This window comes from Heloderma suspectum, chromosome 6 (assembly GCF_057233095.1).
Source record: "Heloderma suspectum isolate Gila_16-S chromosome 6, 16-S_ref, whole genome shotgun sequence".
NCBI lineage: Eukaryota > Metazoa > Chordata > Lepidosauria > Squamata > Helodermatidae > Heloderma > Heloderma suspectum.
The window spans coordinates 97,954,570-97,978,215 of NC_139463.1; the positions used below are offsets into that span (position 1 = coordinate 97,954,570).

The 23,646-nt window shown below is 45.8% G+C and overlaps 1 protein-coding gene across 9 annotated transcripts in view; it reads right to left on the reverse strand.

The window, feature by feature from the left end:
* The window catches only part of FLT3LG (fms related receptor tyrosine kinase 3 ligand), a 39,443-nt gene extending 27,174 nt beyond the window's left edge, over nucleotides 1–12,269 (reverse strand). For 7 of the 9 annotated variants that reach the window (XM_084805459.1, XM_084805462.1, XM_084805454.1 and 4 more), the window contains exon 1: nucleotides 11,760–11,888. The gene's annotated coding sequence lies outside the window, so the exon portion shown is untranslated. Of the gene's footprint in view, nucleotides 1–11,759; nucleotides 11,889–12,103 lie in introns of those variants that run through there. The other 2 variants (XM_084805460.1, XM_084805466.1) reach the window with 1 other exon arrangement.
* Nucleotides 12,270–23,646: the final 11,377 nt, after the last annotated feature.

A 23,646-nucleotide genomic window follows, 5' to 3' on the forward strand; every position in this document is an offset into this window, starting at 1 on the left:
TAGAGTAATAAAGCAACTGGCAGAAGAACTCTCAGAACCACTGTCTATTATCTTTGAGCAATCATGGAGGACGGGTGAAGCGCCAGATGACTGGAGGAGGGCTAATGTTGTCCCTATCTTCAAAAAGGGTAAAAAGGAGGAACCTGGGAACTACAGACCAGCCAGTCTGACATCCATCTCTGGGAAAATTCTGGAGCAGATGATAAAGCAATCCATCTGTAAGCACTTTGAAAACAATGCAGTGATTACTCGAAGCCAACATGGATTTGTCAAGAACAAACCCTGCCAGATGAATCTGATCTCATTTTTTGATCAAGTAGCCTCCCTTGTGGTCTGTGGGAATGCTGTAGAGATAATATACCTCGACTTCAGCAAAGCTTTCGAAAAAATGCCCCATGATACCCTGATGAGCAAACTAGCTCAAAGTGGGCTACATGAAACAACGATCCGGTGGATCCACAGTTGGCTACAGAATCGGACTCAAAGAGTGTTTATCGATGGGATCTTCTCAAACTGGGGAGAGGTAATGAGTGGGGTACCACAGGGCTCAGTCCTGGGCCCAGTGCTCTTCAACATTTTTATTGATGACTTGGAGGAGGAGGTGCAGGGAATGCTGATCAAATTTGCAGATGACACAAAATTGGGTGGGATAGAAGACAAAAACAAAATTCTAAGTGATCTTGATAGACTGGAGCGCTGGCAGAAAACAACAGAATGACATTTAATAGGGATAAATGCCAAGTTCTGCACCTAGGAAAAAGAAACCAAAGGCACAGTTACAAGATGGGGGATACGTGGCTCAACAACACGACAAGCGAGAAGGATCTTGGAATGGCTATAGATCACAAGCTGAAGATGAGCCAACAACGTGATGTGTCTGCAAAAAAGGCCAATGCTATTTGGAAGCATCGCTTCCAAATCCCAGGAACTACTAGTTCCCCTCTACTCAGCACTGGTTAGGCCTCATCTGGAGTACTGTGTCCAGTTCTCAGCACCACACTTTAAGAAGGATGCAGACAAATTGGAGATGGTTCAGAGGAGAGCGATGAGGATGATCAGGGGACTGGAAACAAAGTCCTATGAAGAGAGACTGAAAGAACCGGGCATGTTTAGCCTTGAGAAGAGAAGACTGGGGGGAGATAGGATAGCACTCTTCAAGTACTTGAAAGGTTGCCACAGAGAGGAAGGCCAGGATCTCTTCTCGATCATCCCAGAATGCAGGACACGGAATAATGGGCTCAAGTTACAGGAAGCCAGATTCCGGCTGAACATCAGCAAAAACTTCCTGACTGTTAGAGCAATATGACAATGGAGCCGATTCCCTAGGGAGGTGGTGGGCTCTCCCACGCTGGAGGCGTTCAAGACGAGGCTGGACAGCCATTTGTCAGGGATGCTCTGACTTGGATTCCTGCATTGAGCAGGGGGTTGGACTCGATGGCCTTTTAGGCCCCTTCCAACCCTACTATTCTATGATTCTATAAAAGACTAAAGTATTTATTCTGGCCTAAATTTTCATGGACCCTATCCACTTTATCAGATGTATGAAGTATTAACCTCAAATAGTGACAGATTTATCTACACACACATGCTGGGTTGGGTGGGAAATGGGGGCAGTGTTGTACAAACAGTGATGCTTATCTTAATGGTCGCCATTCAGAAATGGTTGTTGGATGATAACACAGACATTATGCAAGTGAGCCAACTGTCAAGGGCTCCTTGGAGGCCTCTCTCAGTCTAATCCAGTAGCCAAGTCGAGACACAGACAAAGGGATTCTTTTCAAAGCTTTATTCCTCTTTTACAACTTAACAACTCTACTGTTAGCAACTAGGTATGAGCAGCAGAGTACCTATGCCCTACGTTGGAACAGTTGGTCCCCGTTTGAAAGGGAATTACTGGCAGACCCCTGAACTTAAGGACTAGGGAGAGTCCCTCCCCTTTTCCCTTGGATCCTCTGGGCGCAGCCGTTGTTTGCGCACCAACCGGGCACTACGCCTCCTTTCTGCGCCCTCCATTTGGCGCCGTTCTCTGCGTCGGCGTCACGCGTCCATCAAGTCTGCTTCCCGCACTCTGTCACTCCCAGGACTGCTATCTAAGCTAGGAATGCCGGTGGGAGGAATCTCTGTCAGCTGTTGGCCCTGGGAAAGAGGAGCACGCTCCTCTCCCAGGAGCGACTCCTCTTCCTCAGAATCAGAACTACTCTGGGATTCTATGGGCTCAGTGTCCACCCTTGACACCAACTAACATATGCAGTGTGTAGACAGTGTGTAGTTTATAGTGTGACATGTAGTGTAGTGTGATAACATTGTCTTTTTTGCATTTCACTTCCCTCTTACAAGACCGTTCACATTTCCCATCCGCCCTCACTCCAACATGTGCATGTATTTAAATCTGCGAATTTGAGGTTAACATTTCATGCATCTGATGAAATGGACAGTGTCCATGAAAGCTTATGCCAGAATAAATTGGCTAGTCCTTAAGGTGCCACAAGGCTCGTTATTTTTGCTGCAACAGACTAAAGGCTTTTCTACACAAGGCTGTTAACCCCCCCTTCTCCAGTAAGGATTCTCTGAAAGACCCCAGGATATGCCACAGATCCAAAAGGTCTTTTTTGGTGTTTCATCACATGCATGGTGTGGAGAAATGCCCTTCCCCGCTGGGGCCCTCATAATACTAGAGCTGGGGGTGGGGGGAAGAAGGGGGTCATCCCAAGAAACTGATTGGTAGATGAATCAGGAGGACAGAGAAACAAAGACAATTCATACACATATTTCATGTATAGCTGGGAAGCTGTGCCTTGTTTTAATTAAAAAATGTGCTCCAAGAAGCCCAAGTGGAGTGCAAACTTGCACTAAAACAAGCTGTGTGCTCCCCACGTACCTTGTTTTAAAGCAGGGGTGGCCAATTTCTGGAGGTCCAGAGCCCTTTTATGTACAGCCCCCATCCCCACCCCAGCAACAAAAATAAATGTGTTGGTGGCAAACCTCTCCACTACGGAGCGCTGTAATGGTTAAATGGACAAATTTTCAAGCTATATTTTACCCTTTGGGTGCTCTGTAGTGGCTCCGAAGGCCCACATTTAGCTTGCAGACAAGCTACATTTGGCCACTCTGTAGCCACTATGGATGTCATTTTTTAAACATGTTGCCTGCCTGTTTTAAAGTGAAACTTTTTTTTTGCTGTGGTGGCAGCAGCAATTTGGGGGCGGGGGGAGCTGTGGGGCCTGGAAAAACGGCCAGGGGCCCTGCATGCAGCCCACAGGCGATGAGGTGTCGACCCCTGCTCTACAGTGTTCATCTAAGTAAGGGTGCTTCCAGACAGACACTATGCAGCTATCCTGGCTTTTCCTCCTTAACAGATTCTTTGCAGTAAGAAAAAAGACAGAAGCAGCAGTGGGAAAACTGGGGGTGGGTGGGGGATTGGGAATGGAAGACAGCAGCAGCTGGTCCCCCTGTAAAATTCCATGAATAAGGCAGGGCAATTGCACAATAAAAGTCTCATCTGGAAGCACTTTAAGGTTTCTTCCAAGACAGTTCCTGTGTCTTGGAAGTTTTTAAGAGGTTTTTAAAGTTTTTAAGAGGTTTTTAAAGTTTTTAAGAGGTTAAAATGCTATCTGATGCATATCAGGTTGCATCCAGGTGTGAACTCTTAGGTCTCACTGAACTCAACATATATAGTTAAGTCACTGATTGCAAAGGGAACCAAGTGTGACTAACTTCTCTGGATCCAACTCCTACAGTTCCCTTTAAATACTTTGCCTAGGTGATTCCTCCTGAACTTGTATCATACTCATACTTATGCAGGTTTTTAAACCTATAAAATTGCCACACTGGGTTCATTAAACAGTATAGGAACAGTGAGAATATCACATTACACATCCCACAGTATTCAGCTGGACATAAGACATTTTAAAGTGGTAGATATTGTACAATGTAAATATGTTATCATCTAGATACTTTATGTATAAATGAATACAGCTGACTGAAATGCATCAGCCACATTTTTGAATATCATGAACTGTTTAATTACTTGTTTCTGAACCTTTATCATGGAATTTGTCCATCTGCACACTTTTTAAAATCAAACTAATATGATTGGACTGGTTGTGATTGCTATAGATGCTAATAAGAACTTCGGCTATTGGGCGGTATAGAAATGAAATACATAAATAAATAAATAAATAAATATGCACCTCTGGTGGCAATTCTTTATCTGTGATGTTGAGATTTGGAGCCATGTAATGAACTCTGAAACGTTCGCATCAGTTCATGGGTCTTATCTCTTTTAAAAAATTGCAGGAAGCTTTTAATTTCAGGGAGGAAGCTTTTAGGGAGGATATAATACCCCAGAGCATATGAAGCTGCGCTATGCTGAGTCATACCATTAGCCCATCTAGTCCAGTATTGTGTACTCCAACTGACAATGAGTCTCCAAGGCCTTAGGTGGGGGTCTTTCCCATCAGTTGTGACCTTTATAAACTGCAGATGCCAGGGGTTGAACCCAAGACCTACTGCATGCAAAACATGTGATTGATCCACCACTTCACTATGGCTCCTCCCCTGAAAAGTGTTATTAGTATACTGCATTCCCACCACACAATGGACAAGCTATTATATTTGTTTAAATCGCCATAAATCAGGTCCCAGGGTCGGGGAGGGGGGAACAAGGGCTCCACAGGAAATGCTGGAATGCAATGGGCTAGCGACAACATTGTCTGGATTCTCTCCACCCCAAAAGTCAGCATACAAAGGGTGGCAGTTCCACACTAAGCTATTAGGAAGCAACCCAATTTAATAAGGAGCTTAACAAACCAGAGAGGATTTGGGGAGCGGGGGGAAGAGAAATAAAGATGAAAAAGGGTCTGGAAAGGTTGAGTGAACTGGGTATGTTTAGGTTAAACTGTGCCTTGCCCAAGGGCAATAAATAAACGACCTGGCAAATCTCTCTCCAAACTGGGCTGAATTGACAACAGAATGGCAGTTTAGATTTAGTGTTAGTTCAAGCAAAGGGATGCGAATTGGGCTAAGTTTCCACATGTATTCTGATGCGATCTAAATTAGTTGTTACTACCCAGAAAAGAGACATAGGGGCCATGGTGGCTTAGTGGTTAAGACGCTGAACTGCAGACTGGAAGGTCGGTAGGTCAGCAGTTCGAGACCTGAGTACTGCATGACGGAGGTAGCTCCCATCTTCAGTCCCAGCTTCTGCCAACCTAGCAGTTCGAAAGCAAGAAATTGCAAGTAGATAAATAGGTACCGCCTCGGCGGGAAAGGTAACAGCATTCCGTGCACCTCGGTGTTCAGTCATGCCGGCCACATGACCACGGAAGCGTCTTTGGACAGCGCTGGCTCTTTGGCTTAGAAACGGGGATGAGCACCGCACCCTAGAGTCGGACACGACTGGTTGGGGACACCTTTACCTTTACCTTTTTACCCAGAAAAGAGACATAGGGCTTTTCTACATGAGGCATTTACTGTGTGCTCATCATTTCCTACTCACAGTTGTTTACGGGTTCTTTAGATGACATCGTGAACCTCCAATTTTACTTCTCTGTCTAACCAGCTCTTTTGGCAGGTTTTTTTAGAGCAGGGAAGCGGCACTTAATTGGGAAGCAAAGAAAGTGTCATTTCCTCTTTTATATTTGCCCTATTCCACTATACCACAGTGCCACCTAGAGGTTATGTAGCAGAAAAGCTGGAAAAGAAAAGCTCCTTGTATTGTGCTCCGATCTCAATTCGGTACTGAAACTGAAAGTAAAAAGAGGGGATTAACAGCCTCATGTAGAAAAGTTCATAAACTCAGTTCGTATGTTGTGTATGCAGTGCCAGCTTCAGGCTTTTGAGGGCCCTTGGGCGAGGCACCCTCAATGTGCCCTCTCCTTCAGTGAGTCCACCTTCACACCACCATTATCACTGACTGTTATTTCTCCTTATCCTTTTCCCCATCATTGCTACCACCTACTTGCTGGATAAGGCGGAGAGCCACTGAGAAAGCAGGAAGTGGCATCTACTGCTTCTCCTCACCACCACCGTTGTCTGGGCCAGAGCAAGAGGCAGGTGAACAAGCAGGTAGCTGTCAGGGTGGTCACTGAGCCTATAGAATCCCAGAGTAGTTCTGATTCTGAGGAAGAGGAGTCGCTCCTGGGAGAGGAGTGCGCTCATCCTTCCCAGGGCCAACAGCTGGCTGAGATTCCTCCCACTGGCATTCCTGGCATAGATAGCAGTCCCGGGAATGAGAGAGCGCGGAAAGAAGACTTGCTGGACGTGCGACGCCGACGCAGGGAGCAGCGCCAAATGGAGGGCACGGAAAGGAGGCATAGTGCCCGGTTGGCGCGCAAACAACGGTTGCACCCAGAGGATCCAAGGGGAAAGGGGAGGAACTCTCCGTAGCCCATAAGTTCAGGGTCTGCCAGTGCTTCTCCTTCAAACGGGGACCAACTGTTCCAACTTAGGGCATAGGTACTCTGCTGCTCATAGCTAGTTGCTAACAGTAGAGTTGTTAAGTTGTAAAAGAGGAATAAAGCTTTGGAAAGAATCCCTTTGTCTGTGTCTGGACTTGGCTACTGGATTAGACTGAGAGAGGCCGTCAAGGAGCCCTTGACAGTAGCAATGGTGAGGAGGAGGAGCAGGTCCAGGGGGCTCTTGTCAGTGGGCCCCTGCTGGAGTGTGGACTGTCAGCAAGTGTCCAACAATGCCTACTCTTAGTGCTGGCCCTAGTTGCATGCATGCTGCTCGATGTGGCAGCAGCTGAATAAACCACTGCCTTTTGGCCCTCTAGCTTGTCTCTCCTACAGCATGCCAGGAAATAACCTATGGTTTCCTGTTGGGCTACTTCTCTGGCTTGTCAGTGTGGAGAGACAAGCCAGAGGTCTGGGTTTGCACATCATGCTAAACAAACCACGGAGCAAATGTTTGTGGTTTGTTTAGTTGCTCCTGCTTGCAGTGGGAGCAATCAGGCAGCATTTATGAGAACACTGCTCATAAATTATAAGCCAGGGTCCTGGAGAAACCCTGCCGCATCTTGCTTGGCTCAGACCAAAGGTCCATCTAGTCGAGAGTCTTGTTTCCCACACGGGCCAACCAGGGTGGCTTCCGCACTAGGGGTGCTTCCAGGCCAGGCTTTTATCATGCCATTGCCCTGCCACATTCTCAGAACGTTACGTGGGGTTCAGATGACGACGTCCACTTGTAACCTTCCTGAGTTTTCTGTCTTTTATACTTACCCCATAAAATCCGTTGAGGAAAAAAAAAATGGGATAGCTGCACAATGCCAACAAAATGGAAGAACAGCACAGCCCTGGCTGCTGTAGCAAGACTGGGGAAACTGGGACCCTCCGCGTGTTGATGGACTCCAATTTCCATCAGCCCCAGCAAGCATGGCCAATAGTAGGAATGATGGGATTGCAGTCCAACAACATCTGGAGGACCACAAGTTCCTCACCTCTGCCTTAGAGCTACAGTCCTGCCCCTTCCTCCATGATTTCTGCAGCTCTGGAATCCTCAGCCCACACTTCCTTGTGGTACTGCAATGCAGGCCCTGTCATCCATGCCTTTTATTTTCTTTATTTCCTTAGGATCTAGGTGGAAGAGGGGGCATGAGAGCTGTGTGTTGCATTGAGCAGGAGGCTTCTGCAAAGTAATACCAAACTTTCTCAGGCTCAGTGCAAGTAAATGGGGACACCCTCCCGACCCCGGCAACAGAAATACTAGCTTCAGAAGAGGGATATTCCTCAGGACCACAACATGGGAGGAGAGGGTTAAATAACCTGTCTCCATACCTGCCCTGATCCCATTTATTATCAGCCCCCCCCATCCCCAGCTGATGCAATGCAAGCCCCTCCCTTCCTGCACATTTCTTAATTTATTGCATTTCTATACTGCCCTTCTGGAACCAACCAAGGTGGTTTACAACAATTTAAAAAAGAACAAGAATGATTAAAAAATACACACATAATAAACATGAAAAGCAAATTTAAAATGGTAACAATTTAAAATGCCAAATTTAAAAGACGTGTCTTGACCCCATTTCCTGAATGCAGAGAGAGGGGGACTCCAGAGGGGGTCACAACTCCAGAGGGAGTGCGTTCCAGAGCTTGGGAGCAACACACAGGTCATTTAAGTCAGGTGTCATTTGGCATGGAGTGGGGAGGAATTCCCCCCTGCCTGCTTTAACTTGTTGGTCCGGCTTGGAAAGCAGCTTTCAAAGCTCCTGCTTGGCTCCCTGTAGGTGAGGGGAAGGGAAATCCCCATCACTTGCACTAAGCCTGAGAGAGCTTTGCAAAACTGAGACTTTGCACCACTGTGCAAACTGTCAGCATGACAAGGAAGTGGGGGCGAGGAGGATTAACCCTTCCTGCCCCCCTTCTCAGATGTCCCATCTAATCTCTCTCTCTCTCTCTCTCTCTCTCTCTCGCACACACACACACACACACACACACACAGCCCTCTTTCATCCCCCTTGGCCATGTGGATGGGCATCACTGAGTGTTGGTGGAGAGGAAGCACAATCTTGCACTGTGGAATCACCATTTTATTTCCACTCACAGCTGAAAGTGGAAGAGTGGTGTGGATGCCTCAGCAATGCTTAGTGTGGAAGCAGCCCAGGAAACCCACAAGGAGGCCATGAAAGCAACAGGCTTCTGCTTGACCCCAGGCAACCAGCATTCCCAGACAAGGAGGTTCTATGGAGCTATCATTCCCTCCATTTCTGATGTTCAGGCATGAACGTTGTTGCTTAGGCAGCCAAAACGTCAGCACTCACACACAAGGGGGAAGTATTAGCAAGCTTGGGGGAACCCGGTGTTTTGCAGAAGTACAAAACAATATTAAGGAAAAGAAATCCTAAGGGGTGGGGGAATCACAAAAACCAGCCAATGAGGATTGTGCATGCTCAGTTACCATGAAAAGCTGACTGACTGTTGTGGGGGGAAATGTGTAATGGAGCAGAGTATCATGAAAGATGGCATGACCGACTGAGTGGAACAAGGATTATTTTTTTCTTCCTGGCACACAGTACTATAACTCAGGGCTATTCACATCTTCGCAGACAGAAATCAACCAAGAATATGGCCAGCCCATCAACCAGGCAAGATCAGCCTATAGCTGAGATCAGCAACCTGTGGCCTTCCATCTAATTTCAAAAGCCTTCAGCAAGAGTGATCTGTCCCTCACCTGGCTGCCCACTGGGTGGGAAGGGAGAAGGAGAAGGAGAAGAAGGAGAAGAAGGAGGAAGAGAGAGAGAGAGAGAGAGAGGAGGGAGAGAGAGAGAAGGGGTGGAATAAAGAGAGAAAAGAAATGAGGTGGCAGAAAGAGAGTGCAAAAAGTTTTGGCTCCAGTTTCACACCGTGTTGGCATGCAGCTCCTGACAGATTAATGAAAGCCAGTGTGGTGTAGTGGTTAGAAAGTTGGACTGGGACTCGGGAGACCTGGGTTCTAGTCATCACCCAGCCATCAAGCTCATTGGGTAACTTTGGGCCAGTCACTGACTCTCCTCCTAACCTACCTCACAGGGTTGTTGTGAGGATAAATGGAGATGATGAGAACCATGTAAGCCATGCTGGGTTTCTTGCAAAAGGGAAAAAGGCAGGAAATAAATGTAATAAATAAATTAAATAAACAAATGGACAAACCTAAAACTGACTTTTCCCTGCCTTGGGTTCCTTGGGGGAAGAAAGGTGGGGTGTAAATAAACCAACCAACCAACCATGGGAATGAGGTCTTTGGCCAAAAAAAAAGTCCACCACACCTGGCCTATAGGGAAAAGAGTCCTCCCACTTAGTTGCTGCCAAAATATTCATTTAATGAAATTATGACTCTCTCCATCCTGCCATCTTTTTCTGAATCCCTGCCACCTCCTCGCACAATAGGTGAATCTGCACACATTGCACAATAGGTGACTCCACCTGAAAAAGCTACCAGCAGGATTCAGTTCAATCACATGGGCTTGAGTAGGGATACCACTCTGACTGAAGCAGCGATCACTAACACAGTTTACTGTTAATACTTCACCCATATCCATGCACCGAAAAGACTGGATCCCACTTATGTATATCAGCCAACACTCTGTCCACCATTCCACCATTCTATCACCCCATAGTGTAACCAAGCAACAGAATTCAGGATGGGACTGCATAGTTAAGAGCAGACATGATTCTTAATGGCAGGGAGCTCCCAACCCAATGGTTTATATTTATAACAAGTGGGACCTGCAACAAAATACTGCAGTGTGGAGTGCTCCTGTTCAGGATTCCAGCAAGCCATGCCCTTCTCCAAGACACTCCATTTCATCTCCCGTTTTCTGTCCCCCCCCCCACCATAGTCAGTCAGCATTCCATTGCCACTGATCATACTCAGCCTTCAGTGAGCTGTTTTTGTGCCCCAGCCCTTTTTTGTATTTCTGCAAATCTTGGTTCTCCCAAGGCAGTTGATACCTCCCCTTGGGTATGGATGGTGTTGCTTTGGCTACATTAAGGATACATATTCTGAAATGAGTTTCCTATCAGAATATACAATTCTACTGAACAGCAGGACATAATTATGGTGAACTAAAATAAAAAAACATAAATAAGTGTCTCCAGGTGAATGCCTTTTAGTTTCTCCCATAGAGTGAATGGCAAAGGTAAGTGGTGCACCTGGGGCAATGTTGAGGCGAGAGTCAACAGTGGGTGGGAACAAAAGATAGGCACAGAGATGCAAGGCTAGTTGTTAGAGTACTTACTTTACATGCCAATTTTTAACTGGCATCTCATTTAAGAAAGGTTCAAGTAGCAGGGCTGGGAAAGCTTTCCCTTTGCTGGAAGACCCTGGAGTGCTGCTGTGTCAGGGCACTGACCCTAGAGCAAGGCTGAATCTGGAACAGCACTACAGCGATGCCAATGATGCAGAGACATGTTGCAGAGGACAGTTTCCCAGTGGCAAGAGTGCATGATTGGGGGCAGGGGTATCTTAAAAGCTTATTTTGGGGAGGCAGCAATATGTAGACCTCAGTTCCTTATCTGGGCTACTTCTGCACCTCTCTGTGGAATAATAAACTGGGGAACCATAATAACTTCAGCCTGCTTATGCAGGATGGGCCACGGGTCCTATTCAGTTCATGGGGAGGGACCATAGCTCAGTGGTATGAATGCAGGAGGTCCCAGCTTCAATCCCTGGTTGGGTTGGGGGAAAAGTCCTGCCTAAAACAACCTTACAGAACTTTGAAACAAAGAACTGGTGCCTGAGTTTAGTCTCTTCTTTGCCCCCCCCCCCTTCCCAATCTGTGTCATATCTTTTATATTTGCAAGCTTGAGGGCCAGAGACTGTCTTATTAGTAATCTTTGTAAGCAGCTCTGGAAGAGTTTTTGTTTTTGGTTGAAGACCGGGGAAACAATGCTGTAAATAAATAAACAAAAGCCCTGGAGAACCGCTGCCAATGGCAGCTCCCACCGATATTCTTATGGTCATCTCCTACTTTTCCGCTCTTCCCATCGCTGATCCTGTACGGTCCTCCCTGAGACAAGGATGGGCGTTTCACTAGTAACAGAATGAGGCGCCCGTGGCTAAAGGAGGATTAAGAAGGAATGAATCTGGGCTAAATCGGGTTAAGAACCCCAAGGCTGCCTATAGTACATACTGTCATTTGGGCTCCCAGCCACCACTACCAACCCCCTTCCCGTGCCCAGAGCAGCCACAAGCTCAACCTGGCACCTCTCGCTCCCGCGCCTTTCCCCTGTATTGCACACCGGCGAAAAAACAGGATTCATCCGATCAGGTGGTTCTCTCACCTGTAAGGATCGTTGCTTGGCTCTCTGGAGCAGGAGAAGGTGGTGGCAAGGAGTGAGGGTTAGGTGGGGGGATCCGTCTCCCCTACTCTTCTCCCCCAATGCTAGATATCAGATTCACCGAGAAAGAGCGGGTGAACACGCCAGGCCGCCTGTTTTGTTGGAGAGCCGAAAGTGAAACTGTTTGCAAGGGGAGAGGAGGGGCTAAGGGCATGGGTGCTTAGGAGCGGGGCTCCCTGCTTGATTAGAGCTGACGCCCCTCTTTTCTCCACCCCCCCAACATTTGCGCGCTATCGTCCTTTACGCACATCTCAACTCCACTCCCCTGCCCCCCCCCCCACAAGTACCTGCTCCGCTCCTGGGTCATCATGTCATGGAAAGTTTAAGAGTACCGCTGAACATGTGCAGGGAGAGTGATTCTCTCTCCCCCTCCTCTCAGCCAGTTCCAGAGCATCTGGGTTTGAGGGCACGACTGGAAGCCGGGTCACAGGCTGGCTTGATACCCGGGAGGGACTTTAAAAAAAAGTGTGTGAAGACAGAGACACACACAGAGAGAGAGAGAGAGATTAGGCACTACAATCTTCTCTGCTGTCATCCACTTTCCCCTCCCATGGAACTCCAGAGTCCTGGCTCCCAATTGTCCCACGTCTCCCGCAAAATTCCAGGGAACCGGGGTATCCTGGTTTCCAGCTCTCCCCACTCCCTGCCACCACCAAATTCTAGGAAATTCAGTAGCTTCCATTGACTCTTTTTTACACCTACCCAAATTTACTATGCTCTTAACTTAGGTATCCTTTCTTTCCATCTCCTATGCTCTGACCCCATTGATCCAATTCTCCTTGGAAAAGGGACCCAGATGTCCTGGCTCTTCCAAACTACATCCCCTCATAACCTATGATTTCTCCCCTCACATAACCTATGATTTCTCTCTCCCCCGCCCCTCTTTTTAGCCCTCTAGATTTCCAAACTCTTCCCCATCAGGCATGTGTAGCAATTTTCTCTCTAGTGGTCTCAGCCCCTCTGCCTCTTCCCTTTATTTCTCTACACACCAAAGAATTTACCAAGACACAAGAGATTCAGGATGTAGGGCACTCTTCTACAACAGCATTAAAACCTCTCCTCATTTCCTCCTCCCACCCCAACAACACATACTTTTTGCATTTTTCAAGAAAGCAACCAACTTCAACACATCATTTAACTCGATGCCATCAGCAGACAATGTTGCAAAGTTGACCCCCCCCCCCTTTCTGGTCTCACCACAGGGCCCCCATGGAATCTGGGTTTAAGAAAGGCATCTGGAATGTCAGGGCATCTGGGAGAAAGATGAGGCCATACAGTCGGGATGGAGCGATATTGGCAGAAGGGAGTGGTAGAGAGATTGCAGGGGACTGGCGCCAGTCTAGCCTGGCCAGCATTCAACACAGACCTGGTTCACATACACATGGGTTCCAGTGTACGGAGGCAATGACAGCACAAGCAGAAACATAATCCAGGCAAGGTGGATGTACTATTAGCTCTGGGTTCTGCTGATATGGGAATAGGTGGGCAACCTGTTCTGGACAGAGTTGCACTCTCCCTCAAGGTGAATTAGGGTGGAGCTTGGTGGTGCTTTTGAACCCAGCGCTGTTCCTGGATGCTCAGGTGGAAGAGGTGGCCAGAGGCTCTTCTTAGCAGCTTCAGCTAGAGTCCTGCTGAAAGGCTTTTCCTTCTGAAATCGGACCTGGCCTCAGTCACTCATGCCCTAATTACTTCCAGTTCGGTAATTTTAGACTCTGGACTTTAATGCTTCCATGCAATGTCAGGAGGAAGGCCAGAAGCTCACTCCCACTTTCTCCATGCACTTTTTTTCTTTTAAGATTTTATTAATTTTCCAAAACAAAATTAAACAAACCAACAGTAAAAAAAAATTTAAACACACAAAATACATATTGGATTTAAATATAATTATTGACAGCGGGTAATGTATTTAACATATATTTCATTTACCTTACAAATCAAGAAATAGGTGGAATCCTTACACTGCTTGGAGGTTTTCTTCAAAATTCTTCACCATAACAAATTATATTGAGGGAGCAATCCTATGGCCGCTAGACAGTGGCTAGACAGCCACAGGATATGTTGTTTTCTGGGAACCGACCTCCCCCCACTTCCGTGCTGCCTTGGAGGCAGTGCAGAACAGCCCCATCCTCCATGCTCGCAAGAGGAGCGCGGAGTGGCTGAAAAGGGGCCAGTCTGGGGGCATTCCAGGGCGGGTGGAAATGCTGGTATAACACATCCAACCTGTCGTACAGCAGCCTCCTCCCCCGCTCCACCCTCCCGTGGCTAGACAGCTGCAATTAGGAGTCTAGCAGAAAATGCAGGGCAGGAGAAGCGTGGAGGGAATGATCCCCTCCGTGCTTCTCCTGCCCTGCTTTGGATAGGCGGTTGTCTCTCAGTTTGGAGGGGGTCGCCTATCTGGATAGCATTGTGCCCTTCGTCTCTTTTTCATAGTCTGAGGAAAGGCTTTGACAAATACTGCGGTGTATGTCCCTGACTAGGATATAAAATAAAATCCTGCCATATTTCATAGAAGTCAGGTGTTTTGAATTTGCTCTTGACTAATTTTAGTTGGTACATCAATTTTTCTGCCATGGCTACTTGCCACAGTTCCATATACCAAGACTTAAATGTTAGGAGTTCTGCAGTTTTCCAGCTTTTAGTTATGACTCTTCAGGCTCCCATCCGCATAAACGCAATTAAGTCCTTAGATGTCACTTTTGCATTTTGTTCTTCCCATCTTGTTCATAGGGCCAGTGCTGATGTAGCATGTATGGTCTGATGTGTGATATTTGCCATTTTTGAGAATATGATGTTCCAAAACTGTGACACAACAGGACATGCCCACTGTTACGTATGGGGGCCAGGCGTGTGTGTACTTTGGCTGAGTTAATTGTTTTGCACCTTAGCAGCTCCTGTAGAGCTGGGAGTAGCAACAGCGGGTGGAGCTTCTGCTAAGTTGTCACTTCTGTGTGTGCTGAATTAAAGAACAGTTGTGTTGGTGGCCTGCTAATTCTGCAGTCATTCCTTCCACCTATACAACATTTTGTGGTGACAAAGGTGGGATCCTGAGAGCCATACAGGCAGCAAGGACTGTGGACTGTGAATCCATTTACACAGCTAACTGGTAAGCAGTCAGCTAGACTCACTTAAGAACTTGAGCAACTCCTCTGTGTGTGTGTGTGTTTTTTAAAGAGAATTAAAATCAAAATGGCTGCTTTTGGACATATTGAAGAGTTTGATGTTAGTCAACCTGCTTCGTGGGAGGGATGCTTATGCGGAAGGGCTTTCATTCCATCTGGAAGCAATTAAGATAGCCAATGCGGAACAAAACTGAGCTGCGCTCTTAACTGTTTGTGGGCCACAGACATTTGCCATAATAAGATCCCTCACTGCTACTGCCTCACCCCAAACTATGACATTTGATGAACTTCTAGGATTAATGAAGATACATTTCTCGCCAAATCCTTCAGTTATTGTTCAGAGATTTAAATTTCACAAACGAATGCAGCAACCTGGAGAGGGCATTGCCACTTATATTACACAACTGCGTCATCTTTCTCAACACTGCAGCTTGGGGATTTTCTAGAGGATATGTTGAAGGATCGCCTTGTCTGTGGGGTTTATGATGAAGCATTACAACGGTGCCTCCTGTCTGAGCCAAGCTTGACATTTGCAATGGCTCAAGAAAAGGCATTGGCCAGTGAGACTGCATCACTATATGTCACAGAACTCAAGAGAGATGCAGATGATGTAAATGCCATCTGGAGCAAGCAGGCTGAGGACTTTGAGCAGCAAGGTCAACATAAGACAAGAAATGCACCCTCCATAAAATCTGCAGATAGACCCTGGCTTACCTATTCTTGCTCAGCCCTCTCTGTGATGTTGAGTGCAGGTTTTGGAAGAAGGGTCACCTTGAGCAAGTCTGCCATTCTAAATCTGTCAGCACAAGGCCACCAAAGAAGTATAACAAAGAGTCACTCCACAACACTCCACTCCAAGAGTCACTCCAATCAGTCATGGGGTTGATTATCCACAGGGTGATGAAACTCAACAGGTCTATCACATTCAGAAGGTCTGTGGCAAGGAACATCATGATTCTGTGTTGTATTCAATGGTATTAATCGATGGCCGGAAATGCAAAGTGGAAGCAGATTCAGGGTCTGTGGTATCCATAATTAACAAAGACACCTTTAAGCATATATTTTCTAGGACCCTTGCTCCAAAGTTGTCAAGTCCATCATGCATTCTGCATGATTACAATGCAAAGAAGGTTGGTATCATTGGATGCTGTACTGTAAATGTACAGTATGGCTCCTTCCAAGGGAAACTTCCACTTATAATTGTGGAGGGGCAGAGGAAAAACCTCTTGGGGAGAAACTGGTTCTCATCAATAGGGATTAACGTTCAAGGAATTCATGCCCTCACTACAGGTTGGCTTGCAAAAATTATTAATAAATTTCTAAGGGTATTTTCTGAAGAACTGGGAGAATACAAAGGGAAGCCAGTGTCACTCCATCTGGATCCATCCATTGCACCAATTTTCATAAAAGCCAAGAATGTGCCTTTTGCATTGCAGGAAAAAATTGAAGAACAGTTTGAGCATCTCATCAAGAAAGGTATGCTAGAACCAGTTACACAGACCCAGTGGGCTACGCCCATTGTGCCAGTATTAAAGCCTAATGGGAAGGTGAGACTGTGTGGGGATTACAAGTGCACTGTGAATAAGGCACTTAAGCAGCATCCATACCCAGTGCCTGCTGTCAATCAACTCCTTGCTGTTCTTGGTGGAGGGAAAGTCTTTGCAAAACTTGATCTGGCCCAAGCATATCAACAGTTGGTTGTCGATGATTCTACAGCAGATGCCCAAACAATAATCACTCATTGAGAGGCATTCTGAGTAAAGCGTCTGCAATTTGAAATTTCTGCGGCCTCTAGACTGTTCCAACAATTCATGGAAACCCTACCTTCTGGAATTCCAGGTGTTGTACTATATTTTGCTGATGTCCTGCTCAAGGGATCAACAGAGGAAGAGCTTGCTGAATGACTTCAAGGAGTCCTACATCATTTTGACACATCTGGCATTCATGTAAAAAAGGGGAAATGTGAAATTGGAACCTCCAGTGTAACATTTTGGGGCTGTTGTATTGATGCTTCTGGCATTCACCCCACTGACAAAAAAATACGTGCAATTCACGATGCTCCTGCTCCAACAACAAAGCAGGAACTTCAAGCCTTCTTGGGACTTCTCAGTTTCTACCATGTGTTTCTTCCACAAAAGGCTACCATTGCTGAGCCACCGCATTGCTTGCTGAGAAAAGGAGTTCCATGGAAATGGACCAGCCAGCATGAGAATGCCAAACACGTGTTGAGTTCAAATTCTATGCTTGTACATTATGATGAAAAATACCCCACTAATCCTTACTACTGATGAGGTTCTTACAGGGTTAGTGCTGTGCTAAGCTATCCTCCCCCCGGATACATAACACCCACCATATATGAATATATAAACCACATTGATTACAGTTTCTCCAACATTTTGTATTGTTTGTGTTGGCTATTTTTGCGTGATATACCATCGATGTAACAATTTCAGGGCATTATCACTGAGGATTGTTGATACAGTTTTCTTTAATTGTATTGCCCATACTTTATCTCACACCTTTTGCTCTATTGTTATTCCAATATCATCTTCCCAAATAAGCTCTGGTGTAACCAACTGCCTTCAGAAGTCACATAATTAGTCAAATGGATTCCACCTGTGTGCAACAAGTGTCACATGATCTCAGATTAAATACACCTGTTTCTGGTAGAAGGCCCCAGAGTTTGTTGGAGAGCATATCTAAACAAACAGCATCATGAAGACTAAGGAGCTATCAAAACAAGTCCAGGATAAAGTTCTGTAGAAGCACCAAGAAGGGTTGAGTTATAAAAAATAAACATCACCAGGAGCACCATTAAATCCATTATTACAAAATGGAAAGAGTATGGCACAACCGTGACCCACCAAAATTCAATGACTGGGTCAGGAGGGCATTAGTCAGAGAAACAACCAAGAGGCCAATGGTAACTCTGAAGGAGCTGGAGAGATCCACAGCTGAGGTGGGAGAAACTGTCCATGGGAAACTATCACCCGGATTGTCCACAAAACTAGGCTTTATGGAAGAGTGGCAAGAAGAAAGCTATTGTTGAAAAAAAACCATATCAAATCCTGGTTGGATTTCGCTAAAACACATGTGGGAGACACAGCAAACATATGGAAAAGGTTCTCTGGTCTGATGAGATCAAAACTGAACTTTTTGGCCTTACCTCAAAGTGCTATGTGTGGTGCAAAGCCAACAGTGCTCATCACCCTGAGAACACCATCCCCATGGTGAAGCATGGTGGTGGCAGCATCATGTTGTGGGGATGCTTTTCATCAGCAGAGCTTGAGCAGTTTTGCCAAGAATGGGCAAACACTGCAGGAAGCAGATGTGCAAAGCTGGTAGAGACTTACCACCAAAGACTCACAGCTGTAATTGCTGCCAAAGGTGATTCTATTGAGTCGGAGGGGTGAAAATGTATGCAACCAAAAAATGCCAGTTTGTTTTTGTTTAATTTTTGTGCCACAATAAAAATATTTTGCACCTTGAAAGTGTTAAGCATGAAACTAAGCCTTTTCTTTCTCTATGTATTTAATGTTCGGTGGGCATGGTGTGAAAAGGGCTTACATTGCTGTAAACTCGATGACTGTCTGACATCAACTGCAAGTTCTATCTGGGATATTATTTTTGTGACTGGTCCTTGCACACATGCAGATGATGAACCCAGGATGAGGAGTATACCTTTTTTGAGGATATTAATGACATAATTTATCTTAAGTATGAGAAAGAATAACCAAACGCTTCCACTCATTGTTAGAAAGCAAGGCTATCTTTCACATATTCTTTGGTCATCCAAGTAGAAATCTGAAATACAGAATGTTCTCTATTACTGTAGCACGCCAGAGCCACAAATGACCTAAACAAAAATGAACAAGTTCAAAAATCATCGACATCAAATTCAGCTGGGCACCATCTGCTTTCGTTGCTTGTGGTTGTCATTGTTCCAAGAAAAGCCACAACACTGGTTGCACCCTGAGAGGCAAAAAATCTGCCAAATAATTCTGGATAAGAACTGAGAGGAAATCCATTTACAAGTTTACTTCTCAGAGAATTTGGTACAGGGAGGATATAAATGGATCATCTGTGTGCATGTGTGGCCTTCTGCTTGTGTTGTTAAATAATGAAATGAATGGCAGATTTTAATTTAACAACAAACTGGTCTTGTGACAGTTTAAAGACTAACACAGATACATCGCAGCATAACTTTTTATGGACTTGGGCACAGTATGTTGAACCAGGCCCTAGGTAGGGGTGTTGAACCTCAGGCCCATGGGCGAAATACAGTCTGGCCCATCTCTGGAATGCAGCCCCCAAGAGCACCTCTAAAATTGTATTCAGCCCTCGGGCTGAAAGAGGTTCAACAGCCCTGCTCTAGCACAACAAATCAAAGCTTATAGCACAACAAATCTGTTAGTCTTTGAGGGTCCACAAGATTGTGCATGTGTGTATGTGTGTTTGCTGAGGCAGAGTAATATGTCTATTTATTTATTTATTTATTTATTATTGCATTTATATCCTGCCTTTTTTCCTCTTGCAGGGAACCCAAGGCAGCTTATATTATCCTCCTCCTCTCCGTTGTATCCTCACAACAACAACCCTGTGAGGTAGGTTGGGCTGAAAGTCTGTGACTGGCACAAAGTCACCCAGTGAGCTTCCATGGCCAAGTGGGGACTAGAACCCGGATCTCCCAGCTCCCAGTCCGTCACTCTCACCACTGCACTACACTGGCTCTCTACCCTTCCAGAAATATTAATCTGCAGTTAAAGCTTTGGCTGACTGGAGAGCTAGTGTAGGATCAAGCAGAGGTGGACAGACCTCAGGCTTGTCGTTGCTGCTGCTGCTGCTGTTGTTGTTGTTGTTGTTGTTATTATTATTATTATTATATTTCTATACCACCCCATAGCCGAAGCTCTCTGGGCAGTTTATAGAAGTTAAAACATTAAAATACAATATAAAAAGTTTAAAAGCCATTTACATAAAAGCACACAGACAATATACACAAACAACATGTAACTAAAAACAACTTTGAACAGTCATAACTAAAGACACATCCAGGACTGATTAAAACTCATCGTGTGCTGCCAAATGCCTGGGAAAAGAGACAGGTATAGATAACAATGTTGGCGCCAGGCAGACCTCATTGGGGAGCTTGTTCCACAGATGGGGGGCCACCACTGGGAAGGCCCTCTCCCTTGTTGCTGTCTTCCCTTGGAGGAGGCACTAGGAGGAGGACCTTAGATCTGAACATAGAGTATGGGTAGGTTCATTTCGGGAGAGGCATGCCATCAGGTATGGCAGTCCCAAGCCGTGTAGGGCTATATAAGTTAAAACCAGTACCTTAAATTGAGCTCAGAAGCAAATAGGCAGCTGTGCAAACGGGCCAGAGTCAATCTTATATGTGCGGACCTTCTAGTCCCAGTTATCAATCTGGCCACTGCATTTTTCACGAGCTGCAGCTTCCGAACCGTCTTCAAAGACAGCCCCATGTAGAACGCATCGTGGTAAACTAACTTGGAGGTTACTAGAGCATAGACAACTGAAGCCAGGTTATCCCTGTCCAGATAAGGGCATAGCTGTGCCACCAACCAAAGTTGGTAGAAGGCACTCCATGCCACTGAGGCCACCTGAGCCTCAAGTGACAAAGATGGTTCCAGGAGGACTCCCAAGCTATGGGCCTGCTCCTTCATGGGGAGTGCAACCCCATCCTGAACAGCTTGAACACCCTCCATCTGCTCAGCAGAACCACCCACCAACAGCATCTCAGTCTTGTCTGGATTGAGCTTCAGTTTATTAGGCCTCATCCAGTCCATTGTCGCAGCCAGGCATTGATTCAGCACATCCACAGCCTCACCTGAAGAAGGTGAAAAGGAGAAATAGATATGCATGTCATCAGCATACTGATGACAGCGCACTCCAAAACTCCAGATGACCATACTCAGTCGTTTCATGTAGATGTTGAATAGCATGGGGGACAAAACTGACCCCTGTGGAACCCCATATTGGAGAATCTATGGGACGGGGCTGAGCAATGTTCCTCAAGCACCACCTTCTGGAGCCGACCCTCCAACTAGGAGCGGAACCACTGCAATACAGTGCCTCCCACTCCCAACTCAGAGAGCCGTCCCAGAAGGATACCATGGTCGATGGTATCGAGCTGCTGAGAGATCAAGGTCACATTCCCCATCTTTCTCCCAACGTAGGTCATCATACAGGGCAACCAAGGCTGTTTCTGTGCCAAAACCTGGCCTGAACCCCAACTGAAATGGATCTGGATAATTGGTCTCATCCAAGATTGTCTGGAGCTGGTTGGCAACCACCTGATCAAGGACCTTGCCCAGGAATGGAACATTTGCATCTGGCCTATAATTATTAAGATTTTCTGGGTCTAGGGAGGATTTCTTCAGGAGTGGGCTCACCACTGCCTCTTTCAGGCATCCCAGGACCACTCCCTCTTGCAAGGAGGTATTAATCACCTCCCTGGCACAGCCAGCTGTTCCCTCCCTGCTGGTTTTTATAAGCCAAGAGGGGCAAGGATCCAATATGGAAGTGGTTGCATGAACCTGTCTAACCACCTTGTCCATGTCCTTGAGTTGTACCAACTGAAACTCATCCAAGAAAACTGGACCAGGCTGTGCTCTGGAGACCTCACCTGATTCACCAGCAGTAAAACTGGAGTCTAAGTTATGGCAGATGCAAGAGATTTTATCTTGGAAGTGCCTAGCCAATGCATTACAGCAGGCCTCAAATGGTTCCATAGTGTCCCTAGGGCCAGAATGTAAAAGGCCCTGGACAACCCTAAAAATCTCCGCTGGATGGCATATGGACGATTGAATAGAGGCAGTGAAATATTTTTTCCTTGCTGCTCTCACTGCCTTTGAATATATCTGGCCATAGGCACATGCCAGAGGTGGATCTACTTTGTTTTTTACTAGGACCTCAAAAGCCAGTGTGGTGTAGTGGTTAGAATGTTGGCCTGGGACTTGGGAGATCCGGGTTTAAGTCCCCTCTTGGCGATGAAACTCACTGGGTGACTTTGGGCCAGTCACAGACTCTCAGCCTAACCCCCCCCCTACAGGGTTGTTGTGAGGATAAAATGGAGAGGAGGATGATCGTGTATGCTGCCTTGGGCTCATTGGAGGAAAAGGTGGGGAATGTAATAAATAAATAAGATCCACAAATCTGAGTCTGGTGCAAAAGACATATACTTAGAATTAAATAATTCTGATACCAGGAATTTGTTTTAGGTACCAGAAATGAACAGAGCTTACAGCCCTTCCACAAAGACTGTTGGGAACCCTCGAAGTAAGTCTAATTATTAGACTTACAGCACAATCCGATGCATGTTTACTCAGAGGTTAGCCCCACTATGTTCACTGGGGCTTACTCTCAGGAACATGTGCATATAGGACTGCAGCCTTAGACCCAAGGTCTAACCTTGACCCACTCGGCCATGGAAGCCCACTGGGTGACTTTGGGCCAGTCACAGACTCTCAGCCCAACCCACCTCACAGGGTTGTTGTTGTGAGGATAAAATGGAGGAGGAGGATCGTTGTGTAAGCCGCCTTGGGTTCCTTAAGGAGGAAAAAAGGCAGGATATAAATGAAATAAATAAATAAATAAATAAATAAATAAATAAGGTCAAACTCCCACTCAGCCATGAGGCTCAAAAACACACACCCCCAAATCTGCAGTTTGCATTGATAAAGCTTACCTGTTTTTCAGGGATCCCCCCAGATGGATGGCTCCTAGCACTATCAATTGAATGTCTTTCCCTCCATAACAGATTTCCAGTGGAAAGAAAAAGACAGAAGAAGGCAGTGAGAAAACACAAGAGGGTTATAAATGGATGGCAAGAGAGCGACAAGGGGGAGGGCCTTCTCAGTGGTGGCTCCCCAAGTGTGGAATGACCTCCAGGACAAGGGCTGCCTGGCACTAATGTTGCTATCTTTTTGGCGCCCAGTCACCACTTTTATCTTTTTGCAGGTATTTGGCAGCATGTGATGAGTTTTTAATCTATCCTGGATTCATTTTATGGTTTGGTTGATTGCTGATTGCTCAAAGTTGTTTTTAGATATATGTTGTCTCTATGTATACTGTCTGTTGTATTTTTTTTATGTTTTTAATTCTGCATATTGTATTTTTAATGTTTTTAATCTTTGTAAACTGCCCAGAGAGCTTCAGCTATGGAGCAATATAAAAATGTTAATAACAATAACAACAACAACAACAACAATAATGACAATGTCGCCTGGAAACCCTTTCCCCACTAAAATTCTGTGAATGAAGCAGGGCAATTGCACACTAAAAGCCTCAGCTGGAATCACCTCAAATCCCAGTTCTTTTATCTGTAAAATGACAATATTTTATTGTATTTATTTTTTCTCCATCCCATCTTCCGACTGAGAAAGCTCCTCAAGGTAGTTTACAGAAAATAATATAAGTTACATTGGACGGCTTCTACCACGTCCAGCACATAGCATTGCTCTGTCTGAAGGGCTGTCCAGGCCAAGTCCAGCTTAGAGATAAAACACCATGAGAAGGAAGAGCTAGGCCTTGAAGTTGCCTATCAATGGCTTCTGGAGAGCAGACTGATCTTCCACACTATGATGAGATATACAAAATCTCTATTTAAATTATAATAATAATTTCTAATTTTGTATCTATATGTATGAATTAGCACATGCAAATGTTATGCAAATTACTGTCCTATT